The sequence below is a fragment of the Megascapheus bottae genome, chromosome 14, assembly GCF_031878675.1.
Source record: "Megascapheus bottae isolate mThoBot1 chromosome 14, mThoBot2.hap1, whole genome shotgun sequence".
In the NCBI taxonomy this organism is placed as follows: Eukaryota; Metazoa; Chordata; class Mammalia; order Rodentia; family Geomyidae; genus Megascapheus; species Megascapheus bottae.
In genome coordinates this window covers 5,647,262-5,670,147 of record NC_143522.1, presented here as the reverse complement: position 1 = coordinate 5,670,147, position 22,886 = coordinate 5,647,262, and the positions used below count along the sequence as shown (strand labels likewise).

At 42.1% G+C, this 22,886-nt stretch overlaps 1 long non-coding RNA gene across 1 annotated transcript in view; it reads right to left on the bottom strand.

The window, feature by feature from the left end:
• Window positions 1-14,889: 14,889 nt before the first annotated feature.
• Window positions 14,890-22,886, bottom strand: part of LOC150054569 (uncharacterized) — a 36,491-nt gene continuing 28,494 nt past the window's right edge. The window contains exons 5-6 of the long non-coding RNA XR_016537645.1: window positions 15,504-15,588; window positions 14,890-15,387 (exon numbers count right to left, since the gene is read on the bottom strand). This is a non-coding gene — a long non-coding RNA (uncharacterized LOC150054569). The remainder of the gene's footprint in view (window positions 15,388-15,503; window positions 15,589-22,886) is intronic.

Sequence of the window (22,886 nt, the reverse complement as noted above, 5' to 3'; positions counted from 1 at the left end):
TGTTGAAGTGCAAGGTGGATAAAGATCTCTATGTAGCAAATGACTCAACAGTTAAGAGCACAGTTAAGAGCACATTTAGGGGGCCAGGAGCATGGCCTAGTGGTAGAGTGCTTGCCTAGCATTCATGAAGCCCTGGGTTCGATTCCTTGGTACCACATAAATAGAAAAAGGCAGAAGTGGTGCCATGGCTCAAATGGTAGAGTGTTAGCCTTGAGAAAGCACAAGGACAGTGCCCAGACCCTGAGTTCAAGTCCCAAGACTGGCAAAAAGAAAAAGAAAGAGCATATTTAGCATTCAGATGGTAGCTTTTTCAATTATCCACTAGGATTCCTTGAAAAAATGGCTGATCAGGACTGGGAGTTTGGCCTAGTGGTAGAGTGCTTGCCTAGCATGCACAAAGACCCAGGTTCAATTCCTTGGTACCCCATACATAGAAAAAAGCCTGAAGTGGTGCTGAGGCTCAAGTGGTAGAGCTCTGGCCTTGAGAAAGTCCAAAGACAGCACTCAGGCCCTGAGCTCAAGCCCAGGGCTGGCAAAAAAAAAAAAAAAAAAAAAAGGCTGATTATTGAAGTAGCAAAGAAAAAGTATAAAATGAACCTAGAAACTCTATTGTGTCAGAAAGCAAGAAGGTTCTTTAAGAATGATGGCAGCATACTATGTACATTTATATAAACTTACACGATAGATATTTTAATATGCATATGTACATGGAAGTATTCCCAACTATAAAATAAGAGGGCTATGTAATTCTAAATACAAATATGCATAAAGATTTCTAAACCACTGACTATTTCTACTGAGTAAGGAAATAATAAATGTTTTGTAACTATTCCCTCTTTAACATGAATTAGGTTTAATATCCAACAGATTTTTATTTTAATCTCTTTTGGCTCAAAAGTTAATAATTTTGAATTTATTTAATATATATTTTAAAAAGGAATGATGACAGCATGTCAAAGGCCATAGATGGCAACTTAAGAGTTCCACTGGCTAAACTAAGGACACGCTGATGGTCATAATACGTATATTCAAAGTTTCATGAAGCCAGACATGGTGGTATATGGCTGCAGTCTCAGTAGTGGAGAGGCTGAGGCAGGAAGGTCATGAGTTTGAAAGCACCCTGGCTTCAGTGAGACCCTGTCTTAAAACCTAGGGGGAAAGATTGGAGGATTCCGCTCAGTGGAAGAACACTTGCCTGGTGAGTACAAGGCCCTGAGTTCTGTCCTCAACTCTGCCAAAAAGAAAAAGAAAAAGATTGATGAAAATTTGAAGTTTCTAAGTAAGTCTTACTAAATGCATATTAGTCATGATATAACTGGCCTGTAATTTTTAAGTGTCAAGAATACTCAAACCAAAGAGACTGAGCAACTCTTCTTAGACTGAAGAAAGCTAAAGTCAGTATTGAGATACTGTTGAAACTAAGTATTGGATGAGAATCATGCCTCAGTGTTAATTTGCCAGGTTGTTTTTTATTTTTTTCTTAGCTGTTTTGTGGATTTTGTAGATTATGTCTTCAGTGCAGGAAATATGCACTAAAAGTATGGATGTGATAGAGCATCCAACAACTTCACTCTTAAATAAAGTTCTGTACTTAACCACTTCTCCGAAAGTTGTAAGTGTCTTGTAGGAGATCAGAATAGGCTTTCCACTCACAAACATGCCACTTTGTCCTAAGGATATTTTTGAACTAAGACAACTAAGAAATAGAACACAAACCTCTCTGTTCACTCATTTTGTCTGAAAGAGGTCTTAGACTCTTCATCATCAGACTCACAGGCCCAGAGATGGCACAAAGAAAAATCGACATAATAAATATTATAAACAACTCTTACATTCTATTAGTTTCTTCCATATATTAACCTCCCTCTCCACAGTCTGCTCCTCCTGAAAGCTTAAAGCTCCTGCTCTGTCTTGTCTCTTTTCTATATAGGATTCTCTGTTCACATGCTGCATAAGCCCGAGTTCCAACCATTCCCCTTGAATTACTCATCACTGAGTTCTGACCTCAACTGTGCATGCTGCACATGTCGATAACCTCTGCTTGCCTTTCTCTTATGATTCCATCTTTTGCTAGCTTAGTTTCTAGGGCTCCACTTGGAGAAACTAGGAGAATTGAAGAAAATATTTTTTCCTTTCCCTACAGTTTCAAAACAAACAAAACACATGTATCATATGCTTTGTTAATTAAATAGGAGAATTAAATGGAGATTATGTGTGCCATAAAGCAGAAGTCAACTGCTGTTTGGATTTCATGACCCAGTAAAACTTTCTTTTAGTGGAAAGAACACCGCAGTTAAAATCTTTTTATTTAGTCACATGAAAAGAATGACATTGAGAAGAATAAGATGCCCATCAATTCTTTATTACTTCATAAATGATCATTGATGTGAGAATTTTACTTTAGCAGACACAATTTTTTATTAAAAAATGGAATACATTTGTCTCTAAGAAAACTCACCCCTCTGTCCTATTCCTATCGTTTTACCAGTGCACCAATTTGTGAAAAGTTCATGAAGCAGGTTATCTCCCCATATCTCTGGTCTATTCACCTATGCTGCCCTACTTACCTGAAGGTAAGAAGCCTCAAATAGGGTAGTGCTAGCCACATGTGACCATTAGGCAGGTGAAGTATGGTTAGTTCATTGTAAGATACTACACATGTAAACTACATGCCAGATGGAAGGGACATCATATTTTTTAACTAGAGCATATCAATAATTTTATAATATATGAAAACAAAAGGAAAAATCAACAGAGGAAAAACAAAATTAAAAGAGCTTTCCAAAATAAAATAATCAACTGTTAATGATTCATTTCTGTAAACCCAGCACTCGGTGCTGAGTTTGTTTGAAGCCATCCTGGGCTACAAAGCAGACCCTGTTTCAAAAAAAAATCAAAGCAAAAGACAGGATGTTGCCAGGCACACCTGTAATCCTAGCTACTCAGGAGGCTGAGATCTGAGGATCATAGTTCAAAGCCAGCTCAGGCACAAAAAGTCGGAGAGACTCTTATCTCCTATTGACCACCAGAAAACTGGAAGTGGTATTGTGACTCAAGTGGCAGAGCAGTAGCCTTGAGCTAAACAGCTCAGGGCTAGTACCCAGGCCCAGAGTTCAAGTCCCATGACTGCCCCCCCTCCAAAAAAAGCAGACAGGAGGCTATTAGGAAGCAGGGTTCACACACAACACCTGCCTCCAGGCAGGTGAACTGATTCATACATGTGACTGCAACTTATAAAAGAGGTAATTACCTTGTGCCAAGAGACTTAAGATGGATATCAAAAGGTTATGGATATATATGTATATATATATATATACATATACATCCTTTTCCTTTACCTTCTATGGGTCACCTAGTCCCTGTCACCCAGTGCCTATGGTTGGGTACAGAGTTCTTTTCTGCCTTGTATAAATTCCCTTTTTCAAATTACAAAAACTCAAGTTATATGCCTATGATCATATAAACGATGTTTATTAAAATGAACTCCAAGAAGCAGAAACAAGTTTTTTTATTATTTTGATTTTTGGTTTCTGGGGGGGGGGGTGAGGTTGTCCTTTGTTGCTGTTTCTGTTCCTTTTGCCTTATAAGTAAGTTTATCTGTTTTAGAGAGGGGAAGAGGGAACACAGAAATGGTGGGACAATGGGTAACAATGTAAGTGTTACTAGACATTATGTTGAAAATGAACTATATAACTTGTGGGGGAAAGGAGGATCTGGAGGGGAAAACTGGGACAAAACAAGTTAAGAGGTAACACTGTTCCGAAAGAAACATACTTATTACCTGACTTGTAACTGTGCCCCTCTATACATCACCTTTACAGTAACAATATAAATAAGTAAACAAATTTTCTCTTCCCTTTCTTCTTTCAGAACACAGATCCAGAGCTATCTGGACTTTTGTCTCCTGAAATGAAGTTTCTAATACAGTCCTTTTAAACATTTCCTGCTTCCAAGTGTGATTTGATCAATACTCATACTAATAGTATTGGTGGACTATTAGGTTAAGCCTATTATATTAAAATCAATTTCCTACATCTTTTTAATGTGTCTGTAAGAAAATTTAAAATTACATATTCTGCTCACTGTTTTCACTAAATAGCATTGTTCTGAAAATAATTTCCAGATAAATCACTGAGCCTGGATTCTAAAATATTGAAAGGGGAAGAGAAATTGGATTTGAGAGGTGAGAGTTAAGGGAGGAGATGTGAAGAAAAAGAACAAGCATGCAATGTAAGACAATTTGGGGAATTGGTGGAGAAACTGGTTGTTGAATAAAGATGAAAGAAAGGGAATTTAAGAAATGTCCCCTATGTGAGGAAGCTTTTAGAGATTTACATACCTAAAAATTGAAATGTATGTTTAAGTTCTTCTTGGTTTCTGAATTACCTGTTTTGATTATGGTTTGCAAGAAGCTGCACCTCCTGCAGGCCTTTATAACCTAGATACTCGATTGAATTGGATCACAGAGCTCTCTTTAGGACTGCCATTTCCTTCCTTTTCTTCCATTCTTTCCACTCCTTCAACAGGGTAGCAAAACAAAGGTGATTCACACCTAAGATCTGAGGATCAATGTTCAAAGCCTGCCTGGGTACAAGAAAGTCCTTGAGACACTTTTTTTTTTTTTGTCAGTCCTGGGCTTGAGCTCAGGGCCTGAGCACTGTCCTTGCTCTTTCTCAAGGCTAGAGCTCTACCACTTGAGCCTCAGAACCACTTCCAGCATTTTTCTATGTATGTGGTACGGAGGAATCGAACCAGGTCTTTGTGCATGCTAGGCAAGCACTCTACCACTAAGCCAAACTCCCGGCCCAGTCCTTGAGACTCTTATCTCCAATTAACCACCAGAAAACCAGAAGTGGTGCTGTGGCTCAAATGGTAGAGCCATAACTTTGAGCTGAAGAGCTCAGGACAGCACTCAGGCCCAGAGTTCAAGTCCCACAAACATCTGAAAACAAAACAAAAAACCAAGATGAGCACCTTGGTGTTGGGAAGACTGTTCTAGATCCCTCCTCCCCCTCCCCCAGTCCCATTCTATCCTGGGCAGTTAGACTGCACTCGGTAGGAAGTCATGCATTCCTGGAGGGCTCCTCTGGCCTTCTCACCCACTAGGTTCTTTCTTAAAGCTCAAAAACCAGATGGGTGCCAGGGGCTCACGCCTATAATCCTAGCTACTCAGGAGACTGAGATCTAAGGGTGGTGGTTCAAAGCTAGCCCAGGCAGAAAAGTCCCCCTGAGACTCTCATTTCCAACTAACCACTCAAAAACTGGAAGTGGCACTATGTATGGCTCAAGTGATAGAACACTAGCCTTGAGAACAAAGAAGCTCAGGGACAGTGCCCAGACCCTGCATTCAAGCCCATAACCGGAAGAAAAAAAAAAAGAAAAAAGATGAAGAACCATTGCTTAATGAGATGCCACTTTTCTATCCTCTATTAGGGTGCAAGACCCCCAAAGTTAGGATCCATGATCAAAGGAATGAGTCTGACACAAAAGTGGAGGTTAAACAGAATTTTATTCTGAGCCTAGCATTGAGAATCATACTGACTGAGCAGAGCCATCTGTAAGATGTGAGTGGGAGAGTGACCACACTTAATCTCACAGGCTACTTTTATAGGTCACCAGCCACGTGGTTGGGCTTGGTCATACACAGGTGGCCAATAGAATCTCAACGTACTTGACTGCGGAGGCGACCACTGACATCTTTGCTGTTTGAGCCAACCTATCATCTCTACAAGCTTCCAGCATACTGCTCTGACAACAAAGGAGGGGAAGGAGCTTTCCTTACCCTGGCAGGCAAAGGGGGTGAGGTGGGGGAGGAGTTCTGGTAACTCCACCTGGTCAGGCTGTTCCTGTAATCTGAGCTCTGTTATCAGGGAATTTACAGCTTGATGTTCAGTGAGTCACGTACTCATTCGTCATGAAATGTCTATAGGGGATGGAAGAGAGGTCTCTTCACCTTCATTTCATACTTTCTGAATACTTATTCTGATGGATCATTGTGTTTATGTCCTGGAGTTAACCTGTAATAATTTCATAACATGTGAGTAAGGAATTCCTTTCCTCTACAAAATACAGAAGCCATCAGGGGCAAGCCAATGCAACAGCCTTCTGACATTCAATCTTGCCAAGTTTGGTTCTGGTCTCAGCTCAAGTATCGCCGTTCCTGAATATCTGGGCTATAATGGCCATATCTGTGCTCCTCATTCATTCTGCATAACAGTACAGTGTCTAAATTTCTTCATAATATTTACCATAACCTTAAACTTCTTTATTATCTTCCACATCAAGTCATAAAGTATGGGTAGAAACTATCTGCTTTGTGAATGCTATATCACCACAAACAAAGTGCTCAATAATTATTTGTTAGGTAGGGCATACCACTTAGCTAGCATGTGCAAGACTAGAGGCTGGATCTCTGACACTGCTGTGTGTGTGTGTGTGTGTGTGTGTGTGTGTGTGTGTGTGTGTGTGTGTGTGAAAGAGAGAGAGTGAGAGAAAGTTATCACAGTTGTTGAATGAATGAGTAAATGAGAAAGACAGCAAGAATTTATGTGACCTTAGGACAAGAATCATAGCTTTCTTTGCTGCTTTGAAGGTACAAGGTGTCTACACATACCCCACTCCCCCCACTCACTGGCGTTGTAGAATATTTAATGCAATTAAAGGCTTTGCAGGGCAGGCTGCCCAACCTATCTAAAAGATAAGAACAATCTGAGTGTAGAGGTTCCTGTCTGTAATTCAAACACTCAAGAAGCAAGAGTCAAAAATTCAAAGCTAGCCCGGGATACCTAGTAAGACCTTGTTTCAAAACACCAGGAACAGACAAAGGCAGTATGCTTTAAGTGGAAATGACATTATTTTGTTTCAAGGCAGTGTGCCCAAAAAGGGTAGATTGCTCAGAATAGGTTCTTGCCAAAGGGATTAGAAAAGAGGAAGAGAGAAAAGATTACTGTGTAGTTGATCATTCTAAACTTCAAAAGGTACACAATGTGCCTGGGAACACAGCCAACTCACCAAGGGTGGGTGTGGACAGCAAACACTCACACATGCAAGCTCTGGCTCATGTAAAAAACACATGTGCCATGGAGTGTGGCCTGGGAATGGTGTGACATGGTGGAGAACAAAGCGGATTCATTGTACAGATGTGCCCAGATTTCAAGGAAGATGGAGCCCTCTTAGGAGGGCCATCCTAGACCTTGTTTTGGCAAGATTTCAGACAGAAATGTGGGGGGGGGGGCAGGTGCTGGGGTACTCGCTCAGTTGGGAAAGACATAAACCTAGATGAACCTGTCTGGATTAAACAGACCAAAGGCAGGTCAGCAAGGTCTTTTTCCCTCCAAATAAATTCCTGGAAGTATCTAGAGGGATTTGAGCACGAGGTTGTCAGCTGGGATCTGCTACACTAGGCCCAAGATCATGCTAAGAAGGAATAGATTTCCTTGCATTTTTACTCTTCAAAATGTTTTGGATCTGTCATTTTACTCCCATTTCAAATCTATGAGGAACAATTACTGTTCTTCTCATCCACATTTATAAATGTAGAGGCAGCAGCAAACATCGGTGGTTTGTCCAAAGCCAAAAATTCTACAATGCACAAGTAATCTTACCACCAGGTTTCTGAATTACCTGAGGGCAAGTTTCAAATGGTCCACTGTGGAGGGAGAGGAAATATCTTCCCTTCTTCCCTGCTGAGCTGTTGATTGGGACTTGGTAACAAAGGAAAAGAGAGATTATCAAGAGAAAAGCTGTGCAATTATTTAATGGAAATTTTTACAAGACACAGATAAAAGACCTAAAGAAGCAGTTCAATCTGATGGAGTAAAGAGTGCTTGCTGGGACCAGGAGTTTGGCCTAGTGGTAGAGTGCATGCCTAGCACGCATGAAGGCCTGTGTTTGATTCCTCGGTACCACATACATAGAAGAGCTGGAAATGGAGCTGTGGCTCAAGTGACAGAGTGGTAGCCTTGAGGAAAAAGCCCAAGGACAGTGCTCAGGCCCTGAGTTCAAACTCTAGGACTGGCAAAAAAAATTTAAGAAAGTACTTGCTGGCTAGGAGCTGGAAGCGTGACTCAGTTAGTAGAACACCAGCCAGTAAGTGAAAGAAAGCATCAGATACAGAGTTCAAGTCTCCATCTTCAACAAAAAGAAAGAAAGAAAGAAACAAAGAAACAAAGAAAGACAGAAAGACAGACAGAAAGAAGAGAGTGCTGGAGAGAAGTGACAGGACCAAAGTGAAGGCAATAGGGAACCAGGCTGGTCTGTTCAGGTTCCTCTCCTGTGCTTCCACAGGACTTCTCCAGAAACAAGAGTCCCCACTCACATGAAGGTCTTCTAACCTGCTTCCATCCCTCTTGCACGTGTCATTCCTCAAACTCCTTAAGACTAAAATGTTTAATAATGAACCAGGATGAGTGGCCACACCCATAGGCCCACTCCCTAGAGAGGCTGCAACAAGAGGACCAAGTTCAAGGCCAGCCAGGACAACAGAGCAAGATCCCTGTCAGAAGTTTAATAATGTCAAGGCAGTGTAACCTGAACCCTATTACTCACCCAAGAAATCCTTAATCAGAGGATATCTGGGGACAAGGCCCAAAACCTGTACTTTATGCTGAATTCTAGGTGATTCCTATGTATACTAATTATTTACCATGGCATACTGTTAAAACAACAAAATGCATTGATCCACTGGCTTAATTCAGAGTCCATCCATTCCTATATTCTCCTCAAACAGTCTTGGGTTCCTTAGAAGAGTGGGTTGGATATCTATAAAGAGCAGAGTAAACACATGTTGACAAGGACTATCTGAAGCTCTGGCAAAGAACACTTGTTAAAGCAATCATAATTACATTTTAGCTTGTACAACATGGAAATGTCATCCGGGAACCTGCTCTTCAGTGGTTAAAGCAACCCAACTAGTTGGTAAGTCCCTTTCTGACTGGGAAAAAAAAAAATTGACAAAGAGCTTTAAAGTCATCACAACTGGCAAGACTAAAGCTCCACTGGCAGGCTAGGGGGATGTTGAAACAAGATCTGCTGTAACAGGTTCTGGAGTGAGTGACATGAAAAAAAAGTATTGCAAAAGCTTCTGCAAGGTTACTACGTGGGGGTGCAGTGGGAGTAAGGGAAGGTCTACCACAACATTCAAAGCTATTAGCAATTTAAGGAAAGACTAAGGGCCAATGAAGAATGGAATCCTAATAAGAGAAAAACAGGATTTAGTATCTATGTTTAGGGTAAAGTATTGAGTTTGTATAAGTCAATAAGATTAGTGTCCGTATTTCAGACTGTATTAATTTAGTCCTGTGTCACCACAAGGTCTTCTATCTGTAGAGCTCTTTGCCATTTAAAATCCTCCGTGTGGTTGACTCTCATGTAATCTGATTGCAACCTTCAAATTTCAAAGCCTTTTTTCCCCCTCATATTTCATTTCTTTTCTTTATTATTTTTATTATCTTTAAGTAGCTGTAGGGAGTTACCATTCAACAAATCAGTTTATAAGTACAAGGTATCTTTACATAATTTTGCCACATCTTTCTAGATTTAACTCCTCCCCTTAATTTTCCAGTTTACACAGGATATACATTGAATATTGTAACTGCACTCTCCCCCTCCAGAGCTCTCTCAAACTTTATTTCTTATAATCTTTATCACTGCTCCATAATATTTATCTAAGCTTATAAAATTAAGGATCTAGAGGCTGAAGGTATGGCCCAATACCTGCCTAGCAACACCAACACCCTGAGTTCAAACCCTAATATCATCATAAATAGTAGTAATATGCTAAAACCATTAAAAATAAATAGATCTGTCCAAAATTACCCAATTGATTTGCAAAAAAGAACCCTAGATCTCAACTTTAATGCTTTCCCATTTCCCATTCATTTCCTTGTTACTTACCTCTATAAAAAATTAATAAAATGTAGCCTGACAACTACAGCATTTGGGAGCTATAAGCCAACCTTCCATTTGAGAGAAAACTCAAGCATAAGTTGAGGCTTTGACCACATATTTACCAATATAACTCAGTGGTTCCCTAACTCTTGATTATCCAGTTCAGAGCTTGTACTACTTTCTTTGTTTTGCTTCCTCTTATTCTTAGTGAGTAGCTAAATGTCAGTCACACATGTTCATTTAGAATCTTGGAGTAAAGGCCTTTATTAAGCCAGCTGCTTTCAGGGTGTGAGCCTAACAAATCAGAAATTCTTTAGGTGGATTTAAAAGGGCACCACTAGCTTTTCTTTGTGTTTAGCAGCCTTTAAAGCTTACTTCTTCCAACTTCTCCCACCTTGATATTATAATCAATAGACTTAACACATCGAGCAGTGTACACAGTTATCTGTACACTCCAGGTGCTAGAAAGGTTATATGAGCCTGGGTTCCAATGCACTGGCTCTCTCACTTTCACCTTTGAATTTTGCTTTCCCCTGTACCATACAGCAGTAACTCCCCCGGGGTATGAAATCAGATCTAATTGAAAGGGACTTCCCCAATTCCTCCCCACCTTACCCCCCTTGGCCTGCCAGGAAACTCCCTCCCTTCCCTTTGTTGTCAGAGCAGTGCACCAGAAGCCCACCGAGATGATAGGCCCCTTCAAACAGCAAAGGTGTCAGCCATCAATCAACTATTCCATTGGCCACCTGTGTATGGCCACGCCCAGCCACATGGCTGGCAGTCTATAAAAGTAGCCTGTAAGATTAGGCGGGGCCGCTCTCTCACTCCCATCTTAGAGACCGCCCTGACCAGTCAGTGTGATTCTCCATGCTAGGCGGAATAAAACTCTGTTTAACTTCCGCTTTTGTGTCAGGCTCGTTCCTTTGATCACGGACCCTAACACTAATTACTCCACCCTGCTCCCTGCCTAGGATGTGGTGGCTCAGCCCTAACCAGCTGTAGGAAACCACGAGTTTACCTTCCACGGAAGGAAAGCAGGCTTCCTGGTCAGCCTCACCTGGGAGGAGCCAGCTGCCAAAGCTGACTATAAAGTGAGGAGGAGCCCTATCTTCCTCCAACCCTCACCGCGTGCTCCCTCCTGCCACATCTGTGGGCCTCTTCACAGGGGGTGCTAGCCATCCCGTACCTCTCCCAAGGGGACATCCTAATACTAGGATTTCTTGGAGCAGCATGTGTCTTACCCAAAGAAGCGATTCTCTGCTAACCTAACAAAAACCAAGGGAGATTTAGTTTCCTTTTTGTTATAAGAAAAAGGAAACCAAATGATTATGTTACCTAGACCACTTATCCAAGGCTTTCTGTTCAGTCATCTTGGTTGCTCACTTTTTTTCCCCTCCTTGAGAGAGGAGTGGGGATCAAAATGGTTAGTTATCGGCCTCTCTACAATTCAAGGGTCAAACCCAAGAAAAAATGAAAATGGAGGTACCCATAGGATGAGGTAGGAATAGGAACAGAACAGAAGCTGAGCATCCTGGATTAGAGGGAAGGGTAGAGTCTACATATTTTCAGAAGACATGTAAGGATAGTCTGGAATAGTGGAGACTTGTGCCTCTTCTGTACAGGGCTTGTGGGGAGCAGCTGGGGCCTGGCAGTCAGATGTCTAGCAAGCCTTTGGTCTTAAGAAAGCCAGGAGGAGAAGATGCTCTAAGCTGTTTACACGGCTATCTATAGAAAAAGTAGAAAGTACTAACTATTCACAACAATGGGAAATGCCAACGTGCGTTATAGGGTAACAGCCTAATGTTTCCTCAAAATTTCCTCAACTGTCACCCCAAACTCAACATGGGACTAATGTTCATGGACAATCTCCATGACCCACATAACACATGCTCAGGCTAAGTCAGTACTATAAGGGGCACTTGAACACTTAAGTTCAACAGCTACATCATATAACAGAAAGGCAACATTCAAAATGAGTTCAATTTTTTTTAAATGTTCTAATCCTAGGGCTTTAACTTGGGGACTGGATGCTGTCTCTGCTATTTCACTGAAAGGCTGGTACTCTACCACCTGAGCCTTTTTGCCTTTTTGATGGTTAATTACAGATAATAGACTTACACGTTCCTACCCAGTCCGGTTTGGAACTGTGATCCTCAGATCTCAGCCTCTTGAATAGTTAGGACCACAGGTGTGAGCCACTGGGCATAGGTGTGCCCAGCTAATAATTATTTTTGTTGATTAACTTGAGCCCTTGCCCTTCCCTGTTTCCAGGGAGGCTCCTGGGTCCTGTTACAGCACAACAGAGGGTAAGAAAGAATTTCAACATTATCAAGATCCTACCAGCCAGACCCCAGGTGGATTCCAGAGCAAGACTTTACTTGATTTGGAAAAATAAAGACATGAGAAATCCCTTGTTCCTTTGTGAAACACAGTGAGTTTATCCCTGTTATTCAGATCCATGGGATCTGATGGGAGGAGTCATAAGAATGACCCTCAGATCACCAGGCAGCTGGAGGGGCTGCCAGGCTCTGCCTTCCTGCATTTATTTACCTTTTGTTGGCAAAAGACAAATTACCCCAGCACCTTTTGAGCCAGGGTTTGCAATGCAGAGTCTGCAAGAATGTTTGCTTGGGGAGCCACACTGTTCTTTATCTCAGCAGGTGTAATTCTATCACATGATTGTCTGGATCTGTTTTTTTCCAGCTCCAGCTCAAGCGTTCCAATTCAGAGAAATAGTCCTTCTCTGTGGCAGACCAGAAAACACTGGAGGTCCCGTCCTATGAAATAATAAGCACTTCCTGATTCCTAGGGTTCAAGAAGTCCTCTTTCCCTGTCTCTGTAGCACATTAGCCAAAACTTCCTCTTGGCAGGCAACTCACTGGCCTCCTCCAGGAAGCCATACTGGCCCTGCCGCCTGCCCTGCCCTGCCCTGCTTAGAGTTTTATAGGTCACTAGCAGACTAGTCCAAGAAAGAAAACTAGTGCCTCTGTGGGGACACAGCCAGAGCAATGTGCTGTGCTGCCTTGGAAACTTCTAATGTGACCTTGGTGTCTCTAACAGAGTTCTGCGATAGTTTAGGGGGACCTTGGGCAGCTAACTCTCACTTTCTGGATAATGCTGACAAGGAAATGAAAAGGAGTGGCCTCTTCAACCCGAGCCTCAAAGCTCAACCATTCACCCCAGGAGCAGAAACAAAGTGAACTTTGTCGAGGTTGCTTACCCTGGGCCCACTTGTGAGACTTGTGGGAGCTGAGTGATGGTGCAAGCCTATAATCCCACTGCTCAGAAGGCCATGGCAGGCAGATCAAGCATTTGAGACTAATCTAGTTTACACAGAGACCCTGTCCCAACAAGCAAGAAAACAAACAAGGCTTGTAGGGTTCCATGAAAGCCAGACAAGGCTTTATAGAAAAAAGCAAGTGTAGCCTTTTGGGGATATCAGTTCCCTCTTGTTGTTTTTAAAACTAAGTAAGTCTGGAAGACTCACAGTTCTCACAGTACCGAGAGAACAGGCACTGTAGTTGAGGTCCCTGGACCTCTCAAAAGTAAAGTCTGTTACCAGTACTGGCCTCAATGATTCACACACATTGCAAGTTCTCCTGAAGGGCTTTAACATTCAGCAAGCTCTCTTAGGAATATTATCATGACAACAACAACAACAAAAATAATAAAAAGATAGTGCCAAGGCTCACTTTGAATCTCAGCTCTCATCCTCCAGAGTAGCTCGGAGTTTTTATTTGTGAGCCACCAGCACCCAAATGAGCATGAGATTTTGACAACTTCTTTTTTAAAATAGGGAATATGGGGGAATGCATAGTCTAAGAAAAGCCTTGAATACAAACCAGAAAAAAAAATTACATGTCCAGCTATCACAGACTTTAAAAGCAGTCATTAAAGACAAGATTCCAAAAAGTCCAGACTCACTAAGCAATCACTTCATCCATCCATTTTCCCTGCCTGTCTTAGCCACATGCATATACACGCGATAGAGTTTTTACAATGGATATGACTTTACCACTTTTACAAGATCACTGCTACTGTTCAACCTTTCATTTTGTAGCTCAGTGGTTGTAAACTGAAAATGTATCATTTAGAGTGCTGGCTTAAAAGTTCCACATTCTGAAATGAGACATGATTTTTTTATAGGTCTGGAAGGAGGGGTAAAGGATTCTGTCCCTCCCCTTTCCATCCAAGACCAGAACACTAAATGATGTTCTGTTTCCCATAAACACATGGCAGCGCTATCTAACCAATAAGATAGACAAGAAAATCTCTTAACTGTAAATGGATTTTCTTCATTTACTGTCATGGTCCATTCATTACCTTGTCTGTTCTGTTCAGTCATAGGGACTGCACGCCTGCATTAGCGGGCTCCTTCTGTCCTCCAGCCCCTAGAAAGGGTTCATCAAAGGAATCAGCACCCTCTATTCTGTTCTTTCCTGCCAAGTGGCCTCTCAGCCCGAGTCCAAGGTTCCTTTCACTGGTCCCACCCCCTTGCCCTTTCCCACTTAGATATGGTTACTACTGTACTTACCGGCTTTGACTTTGGTCAAGCCCAGCCCATATCTTGTAAGTAGTGACTTTATTATCCTTTTCTCAAATGAATGTATATAAAGGCTATTTGGGGAAGTGGGGGAGGGGGAAGGAGGGGCAGGAAAAAGGAAAAGAAGGGGAAGGAAGGAAGGCAGGTTACCTGATGTGACCTTTAGAACAGAACATTTTGTTCTTTATTACAGCTTCAAAGGAATTAGAATTTATTCCACATTTCCCTCTCCTAAGTTTCTGCAAGGAGGAGTTTATTGTTCTTTACTATTAGTATTGCTAAAGTAGCTTTTGAAAAATTTAAATAAGCAAGTTTTGTTTGTTGAAAGAAATATCTCTACTGTAGCTGTTTTTAAGAGATAAACTTGGGAATAAATAAAAGTAAATAGTCTTATAAATTCTGCATTTTGAAGGAATTTTACTACTAAGGTGGTTTTGATACATGTTGTGTTGTTTAAGGGGCCCTGCTTAAATGAAGGGGTTGTTGTTGTTGTTTTGAGCAGGTTCTTACCATGTAACCCATATTTACCTTGAACTTGAGATCCTCCTACCTCAGCCTTTTGAGTGCTGGGGTTACAGGCGTGCACAACTATCTGTCTTCCAAATGGACTCTTGAAATTCTTCACAAGGCAACTATCCTGCTGAATCAGCTTCCTTCTCCCTCCATTAGGAATAGCTTGCTGTCTGGATTTTGGAGTCTTGTCTTTAATGCCGGGTTTTAAAGTCTACCAAATTGAGCATGTGATTTTTCCAAGAATATACATTTCTCCATACTATTTTAAACATTACCTACTTGTCAAGATCTCAAGTTCAACCACATCTTCTCCAAGACACTCTTGATCCTCCCATATGTGGCACAAGAACATGACAGGTTACACTGTCGTGACAAATGAGCTGTGCTGAGAAGGAACCTTTGTCTGGATCCAGTCCTATATCTTTCCCACAATGAGCTTCAACCTGGAGAATATGGAAAAGAACACATGGAACTTCATCTTACCTTAGTTTATCCCTTCCCACATCTGCACACCCACTTATCTTTTCTCTTGATCTAATTTCTTTCCCCAATCTGATACCTTTAAAAATATTCAAGGCTAGGCCTCTCTCTAAGCTGCTCTTGCCCAGCATGTGTGAGATTCTGGTTTGATGTTCAGCACCCTCCTAAATAAATAAATGAACAGAAGGTTAGTGATGCACAGAACATGTTCATGTCCTAAGTTGTTACCAACTCTTGCTATGTACTAAGCCATGTATCTGTGGCCCATTCCTTTATGCATCAGGCTGCAATAATTTTTAGCATATGGGAACTATAGAGAAGTCTAGAACAGAGACAAAAAGTGACCTCAGGAATCAAGTCTCCCTTACCATGATACATGACCTACCCTTCTCAATGACTTCACCGTGACCACTCACCTTGGACTTGACTTTCACTTTCTGACCCTTGTCTGTATGAACTTACACTATCTCTGGGTTCCCAGTTCTCAGGCTACCTTATTTTTGTCCTCTAAGCTTCTCCCAAGATATCTGAGCACTCAGTTGCTCTGTTGCCAACTCCAGCCTGGCCTGACCCTGTTTCTAACCCCACTTGACTGCTGGTTTCATCCAGAAATATAAGGCGCTTTCTTGCAATAAGCAGTTGTCATAAACATGACATGTCATAAACATGAGGCTGCTCCATTGGGAGAAAAGCCACTTGACTTGGTGACTAAAAGGTGAAAGCCAAGACAGATGTTGACAACTGACCACACCGGGACTGCATGTTGTGGTGTCTCAGCTGTTCCCTCCTGGTGGAGATTTTCTTCTCCCCACAACTCACTCCCCATACTGGCAATGGGAATGAATGCTGCTGCCTGTTTCACTACCTCCATTCTATGAGAAGCCTGGTGAACCTCAGCCACTTTCAGGCCAACACAGGGCTAAAATGTGTTAGGGAAGAGAAACATCCTGGCTGGGACTCTTTATTAATGTATTTGTATGTGTGTGTGCCAGTCTTGGGCACAAAACTCAGGGCCCAACTCAGGACCTGGGCACTGTTTCTGAGGTTTTTCTGTTGTTATTGTTACTCAAGGATAATGCTCGGCCCCTTAAGCCACAGTTCCACTTCTGGCTTTTTGGTGATTCATTCACGATTAGAGTCTCATGGACTTCTCTGCCTGGGCTGACATCAAACTTCAGTCCTCAGGTCTCAGCCTTCTGAGTAGCTAGCATTATAAGTGTGAGCCACTGGCACCAGGCGGGAATGGGACTACTTACAGATGGAATCATTACAAAAACTAGCCAGCCAAAGACCTACAATGTTCTCAGGCCCCAAGTCTTCACATGAAAGCCTTGGACTTATCTCTTTTCCTCTTGGTCTGTACTATTACAGGGTTGTTAAGGACAAATCCCAACCTCCACTACTTTAGCTGTTACGTTAGTCTAACCTAGACCCAGGCCAGCTTCTCATCTTCTTTTGTCCCAAAAGGTACACTGTAGAAGCCGGCAGTGGCTCACATCTGTAATCCTAGCTATTTAGGAGGCTGAGATCTGAGGATCACGGTTCAAAGCCAGCCTGGGCACGATAAAGCCCATGAGACTCTTATCTCCAATTAATCACCAGAAAACTGGAAGTGGCCCTGTGGCTCAAGGGGTAAGGCGGTAGCCTTGAACTGAAGAGCTCAGGGACAACATCCAGGCTCATAGTTCAAGCCCCACAACTGACCAAAAAAAAAAAAAAAACAAAGTCAGGGAGGAGCATCTCCTACAGTCTTTCTTCCCATCTCAGCAATTCAAGAGTATCAACCGATGAGTAAAAATAACTTTATTTGAGGAAGTTTGATTGATGGCTTCCTGTTAATTCAGCTGACAACTGGAGAGAGAACCCAGGCTTTGAAGCCTGACTTGATTTTGAGGTTCCAGGCTGCTTCTAAGTGGGTTAAATGGCTAGCAAGATGTGTGTGTACTTCTTCACTGTGACAGTTGCTCAGAAATAGCCACACAAGAGAGAATCTCTAAAGTATGAGGTGAGAGCCTCATGATAGATAAGCTACTCTGATGAGCTTCCTCTCCTTTGATACCCACCCCACTTCTCAACCACAGCTTCTGAACCGCATGATCTCCTGGCTGGTGGCTCCCATGTCACTACAAAGTTGATGGACAGAGATGACAGTCAAGAATGTCTCCCTACCTCGGATTCAATGGCTTCCAGACTCTTTGCCACAACATCTATGAAGAAATAAATGAACTTCTCTGCAGAAGAATGGGGGAACTCTGGCTTTTTCCCTCTTAAATTTAAATACATGCCATCCCTGGGTGTTACAGTACTATTTTGACTTCTCCTAGATATCCTTTCTCCTCAAGGTACATTTGATCTGCGTTTTGTTTGTTATTTGTTGAGGCTTTTGTTGTTATTGTTATTTGGAGTACTGGGGATTTGAACCCAGAGCCTGTGTGTGCTAGGCAAGCTCTCTACTACCACTTGAGATACTCCTCTATTTGGGGGGGGAGGTCATGGGGCTTGAACGTGGCCTGGGCACTGTCCCTGAGCTCTTCAGCTCAAGGCTACCACCCTACCCCTGGGCCTGGGCGCTGGCCCTGAGCTCTTCAGCTCAAGGCTACCACCTTACCCTTGAGCCAAGCCCCACTTCCCCTTTTCTAGAGGTTAATTGGAGATAAGAGTCTCAGGTCATTTTGTGCCCAGGCTGGCTTTGAACCTTGATCCTCAGATCTCAGCCTCCTGAGTAGCTAGGCGTTAGCCACCACACCCAGCCTACTCCTCTATTTTTTTTTTTTTTGCCAGTCCTGGCTTGGACTTAGGGCCTGAGCACTGTCCTTGGGCTTTCTCAAGGTTAGAGCTCTACCACTTGAGCCTCAGCACCACTTTCAGCTTTTGCTATGTATGTGGTACTGAGGAATCGAACCCAGGTCTTTGTGCATGCTAGGCAAGCACTCTACTATGAGGCCAAACTCCCAGCCCTAATACTTTGTTGTTGTTGTTATTTCAGGTTGTGGGACTTGATCTCTGGGCCAAGGCAAGGTGCTGTCCCTGAGCTCTTCAGCTCAAGGCTACCACCTTAACCCTTGAGCCACAGCCCCACTTCCTGTTTTCTAGTGATGAATCAGAGATAAGAGTCTCATGTTGTCTAGTGCCTGGGATGGCTTTGAACCTTGATCCTAAGTTCTCAGCCTCCAGAGTAGCTAGAATTGTAGGCATAAGCCACCCCGCCCAGCAATACTTTGGTTTTTGAGTTGGAGCTCTCCCTAACTTTTGCCAAGTTAACCTCAAAATCACTATCCTTCTACCACCATTTCTCAAATAGCTGAGATTACAGGCATGCATCACCACATCCCTTTTTTTTATGGACACATAAAAATTGTCCATATTGGCCAGGAGTTTGGCCTAATGGTCGACTGCTTGCCTAGCATGCACGAAGACCCAGGTTCGATTCCTTGGTACCATATACATAGAAAAAAAGCCAGAAGTGGTACTGTGGCTCAAGTGGTAGAGCTCTAGCCTTGAGAAAGTCCAAGGACAGTGCTCAGGCCCTGTGCTCAAGCCCGGGACTGGCAAAAAAAAAATTATCCATATTGGGCTGGGAGTTTGGCCCAGTGGTAGAGTGCTTGCCTAGCATGCACAAAGACCTGGGTTTGATTCCTCGGTACCATATACACAGAAAAAAGCCGGACGTGGTGCTGGGGCTCAAGTGGTAGAGATTAAGCCTTCAGAAAGTCCAAGGACAGTGCTCAGGCCCTGAGCTCAAGCCCAGGACTGGCAAAAAAAAATTATTCATATTTATGGGGTACTTATATGGGCTTATGCAAATGTTATGTAATATTCAAATCAAAGTAAGAATATCTTATTTCATTAAGCATTTCCTTATAGTAAAAAAATATATACTAAAGTCTTTCTTCTAGCCCAGCTCAGTAGCTCATGCCTGTAATCTTAGCTACTCAGGAGGCTGAGATCTGAGAATCTTGATTCAAAGCTAGCCAGGGCACTAAAGTCCAAGAGACTCTTATGTCCAATTGACCACTAGAAAATTGGAAGTGGCAGAGCTGTGGATCAAGGGTAGTGCGGTGGCTTTGAGCTAAAGAGCTCAGAGACAGTGCCCAGGCCCAGAGCTCAAGCCCCATGACCTGAAAAAAAAGTCTTCTAGATTTTTTAAATATACAGAATATTATCATTATCTATAATTACCCACTGTGCAATAGAACACCAGAACCTATTGCTCTTACCTAACTGTAACCAGTCTTTCTTCCTCCTCCCAGTCCCTGGTAATCACTGTTCTACTCTCAACTTCTTTCTCATTTTATACATAAATGAGATGAGATAGTATTTGTCTTTTCTATGCCAGACTTCTTTCATTGAACATAATGTCCTAGATTTTTACCCTACAGGCAAAGTTTGCTTTTCCCCATCTGCAGAACTAGAAGGAGTTTACAACCATCTACGCGCTTTCCTGTCTTTCACTCCACCTGTTTAAATTGCCGTATGGAAGAAAGCATTGTTACCTCCAATCCACAAGAGACACACAGAGGATCAGAATTGTTCTGGGGCTGGCCCAAGGTTGTTGAGTTTGTAAGTCTAAGCAGTGAGGATTGGACTTCTGCCCTCTGACTCTAAAGTCTATGCCAGAATAACAAATCCAAAGCTTTGGGGCTGACTGAGGTGGCTTGAATTCTTGTCTCACCTTCTTTAGAGAGCCCAGGTATGAGTAGAAAAAAAGTGAAGAAAATATACTGGCACTTTAGAGCAATGCCTTAAACTTTTTTTTTATTGTGTCCCATAGTGTAAAAGAAATCACATTTTATATTTTGACCCAGTTTGTCCGTCATAGAAATATGTATGTGTAACTGGACCAAGAGCTTTACTAAGAGTGAAGTACTCTGATAAATTTGGTTCTACTCCATTGCATCTTATTTCTTCCTTTCTATTGATGGGTTTGACCCATAGAATTGGTTTTATTACCCACAATTGAAAAATGCTGGCTTAACGCATAAACTCCAGACAGCTCTCATACCTCTTACCTACAAAGTGCCAACTGGTATAGTGCCAAACACATAGTATATGTTCAGCAAATACTTGCTGAGCTTCTGAACTTTTAAGAACCAATTAAGCAATTTGTTTTGGAAAGTCTCCAGTTTGTTTTATGTGGAAAAGTCCATTCTTATTCCAAAATCCAGGAAATAAATCAGTCACATCCACTAAACTAGTTGAATTCTGGTTTCAATTTAGACTTGAAATTATAAAACAAAATAAAAGCAAAAACACCTCATTTAACAGCATGGGTTAGATGTTTGTCCTGTGTTGTTCATTGTCCTAGGAGCTAGACACACAACAAATGAGAGCCAATTCTTTGCTGTCAAGGAGCTGGTGTGGTGGTCACACAGAAGTGTAGCCAGAACCACAAGGCAGTGTGTGAACACCACATAGGCTGCCAATGAAGGGCTGGAATCCCATCAACCTTCAGGAAAAACGATGGCATCCTTGGAGCCACTTCAAGCCAATACTCAAAGAGTATTGTCTACCCAGATGGGAAAGGTAAGTGGAGAAAGGTATTTCAACGAAGGACCTAGTACATGACAGGTTGTGGTGATCACAACTGAGTGTCTACCCTTACAACGAATTCTCAGGTTTTTGGATGGCAATGCTTCCAGTATAAACATCTAATTCAAAAGCATAAAATGGCAAGGAATTATCCCTATTCCTGTTACTATTACTGTTATCTCAGGGTGACTATATTGCCCAAGCTGGCAATCCTCTTTCAAACAATCCTCAAACAATCTTCCTTCATCCATCTACCAAGTAGCTGTATGCCAGGTGTATGCCAGGGTGTCCAATTTAAGGGAATTTTTTCTCTTTTTAAATTTTGCATAAGTAATCCAGAAGTAATGCAGTTCTGAGGTTGGTGAATTTAATGTTCCATGGTTATCATTAAGGAACCATGCTTTTTCTTTTTTTTTTTTTTTTTTGTCCCAGTACTGGGACTTGAACTTGCTTGGCTCTTTTGTTCATGGCTTGCGCTGTACCACTTAAGCCACACTTCTATTTCCATGAATCATGCTTCTTCTACCTTTCCCCTTGGCTACCTTTGATCATCTAGCAGTCTCCTCTTTATGTTTGCAAGATGGAGATAGAAACTCAGGCTAGGCCCTTGGCTGGGCATTGTGGTATATACCTGTAATCCTAGAACACAGGGGGCTGCAGCAGGAGGATCATCATTTCTGGGATACAGAATGAGGTTCTGTCTCAAAGGGAAAAAAATATGTTCTTGTAGCACAACATCTTAAGTCCAGAGAATTTTGTTTCCTTTTAAAGACTTAGAGATTTCCCCAGAAGTCCCATCTTTAAAGTTCCTATTTTTAGTCCATTGTTCAAACTTAATACATGACCCATTTCTAAAACAATAACTGTCCAGAGCACAGAATTTCTATGGTTAGCCAAATTAATCAAGATCCTTTGGGCTGGGTAAATCCCCTGTTCTAGGTCCCCTAGAATAGGATTACAGGAATGAACTACCAGCTCTGGTTTCCTTCTTTAAGCTAAATCTTCACCATGAATCTTTTTTTTTTTTTTTTTTTTTTTTTTTGGTCAATCATGGGCTTGAACTCTGGCCCTGGGCTCTGACCCTGAGCTCTTCAGCTCAAAGCTAGCATTCTACCACTTGAGCCACAGCATCGATTCCAGTTTTCTGGTGGTTAACTGGAGATGAGGGCCTCACAGACTTTCATGCCTAAGTTGACTCTGAACTGTGATCCTCGAATCTCAGCCTCATGAGTAGCTAGGATTACAGGTGTGAGCCACCAGAGCCCAGCTCCTCCATTTATCTTATCTGTTCTATCTTTGGAGTCCAATTTCTTCCCACCACCCTCAGTCCTATCACTCAGGACCAAGCCAGCTTCATTTGACCCTGAATCATTGCAGCAGCCTCTTCCCTTTGCCCCCCCAGACTTCTCCTTATATCCTCTAGTGTCTATCCTCACAAAGTGATTCTTCCAAGATCTTCCACGTTGGGTGACTACATTGTTCAAATATAATTGCAAAGTCCTCACCAAGGCCTGCGGGTCCCTCTGACCTCGTTTCTGTCCTCACCTCTTACTCACCACCTTCTAGTCACACTGGCCTACTTAGGACACACCAAGCTCACTTACTCCATTGTGTTCCTGCTAGTCAATGGTGCTGGGGAAAGCAGATACTCATATGACTCGCTTCTTCTTAAGATCTTGACATAAAGGCTATCTTTCCCAAGAGTCCTTCCTGGCCTTCCTCTAGTAACTGAACGATCAAATAAATCCATAAAGAAGCCTTCAACCTTGTCACTCTAGCCAACTTAATTTACTTCCCTTTCCTTCAAAGCACTTGTTACAAGTTGATGTATTATGTATTTGATTCTTTCAACTCTGACTTATTTCATTAGGACCTAAGAGTCATGAAGCCTCAGTACTTATAACAAATAAAATTGCAGCTTGTCATGGGTGCT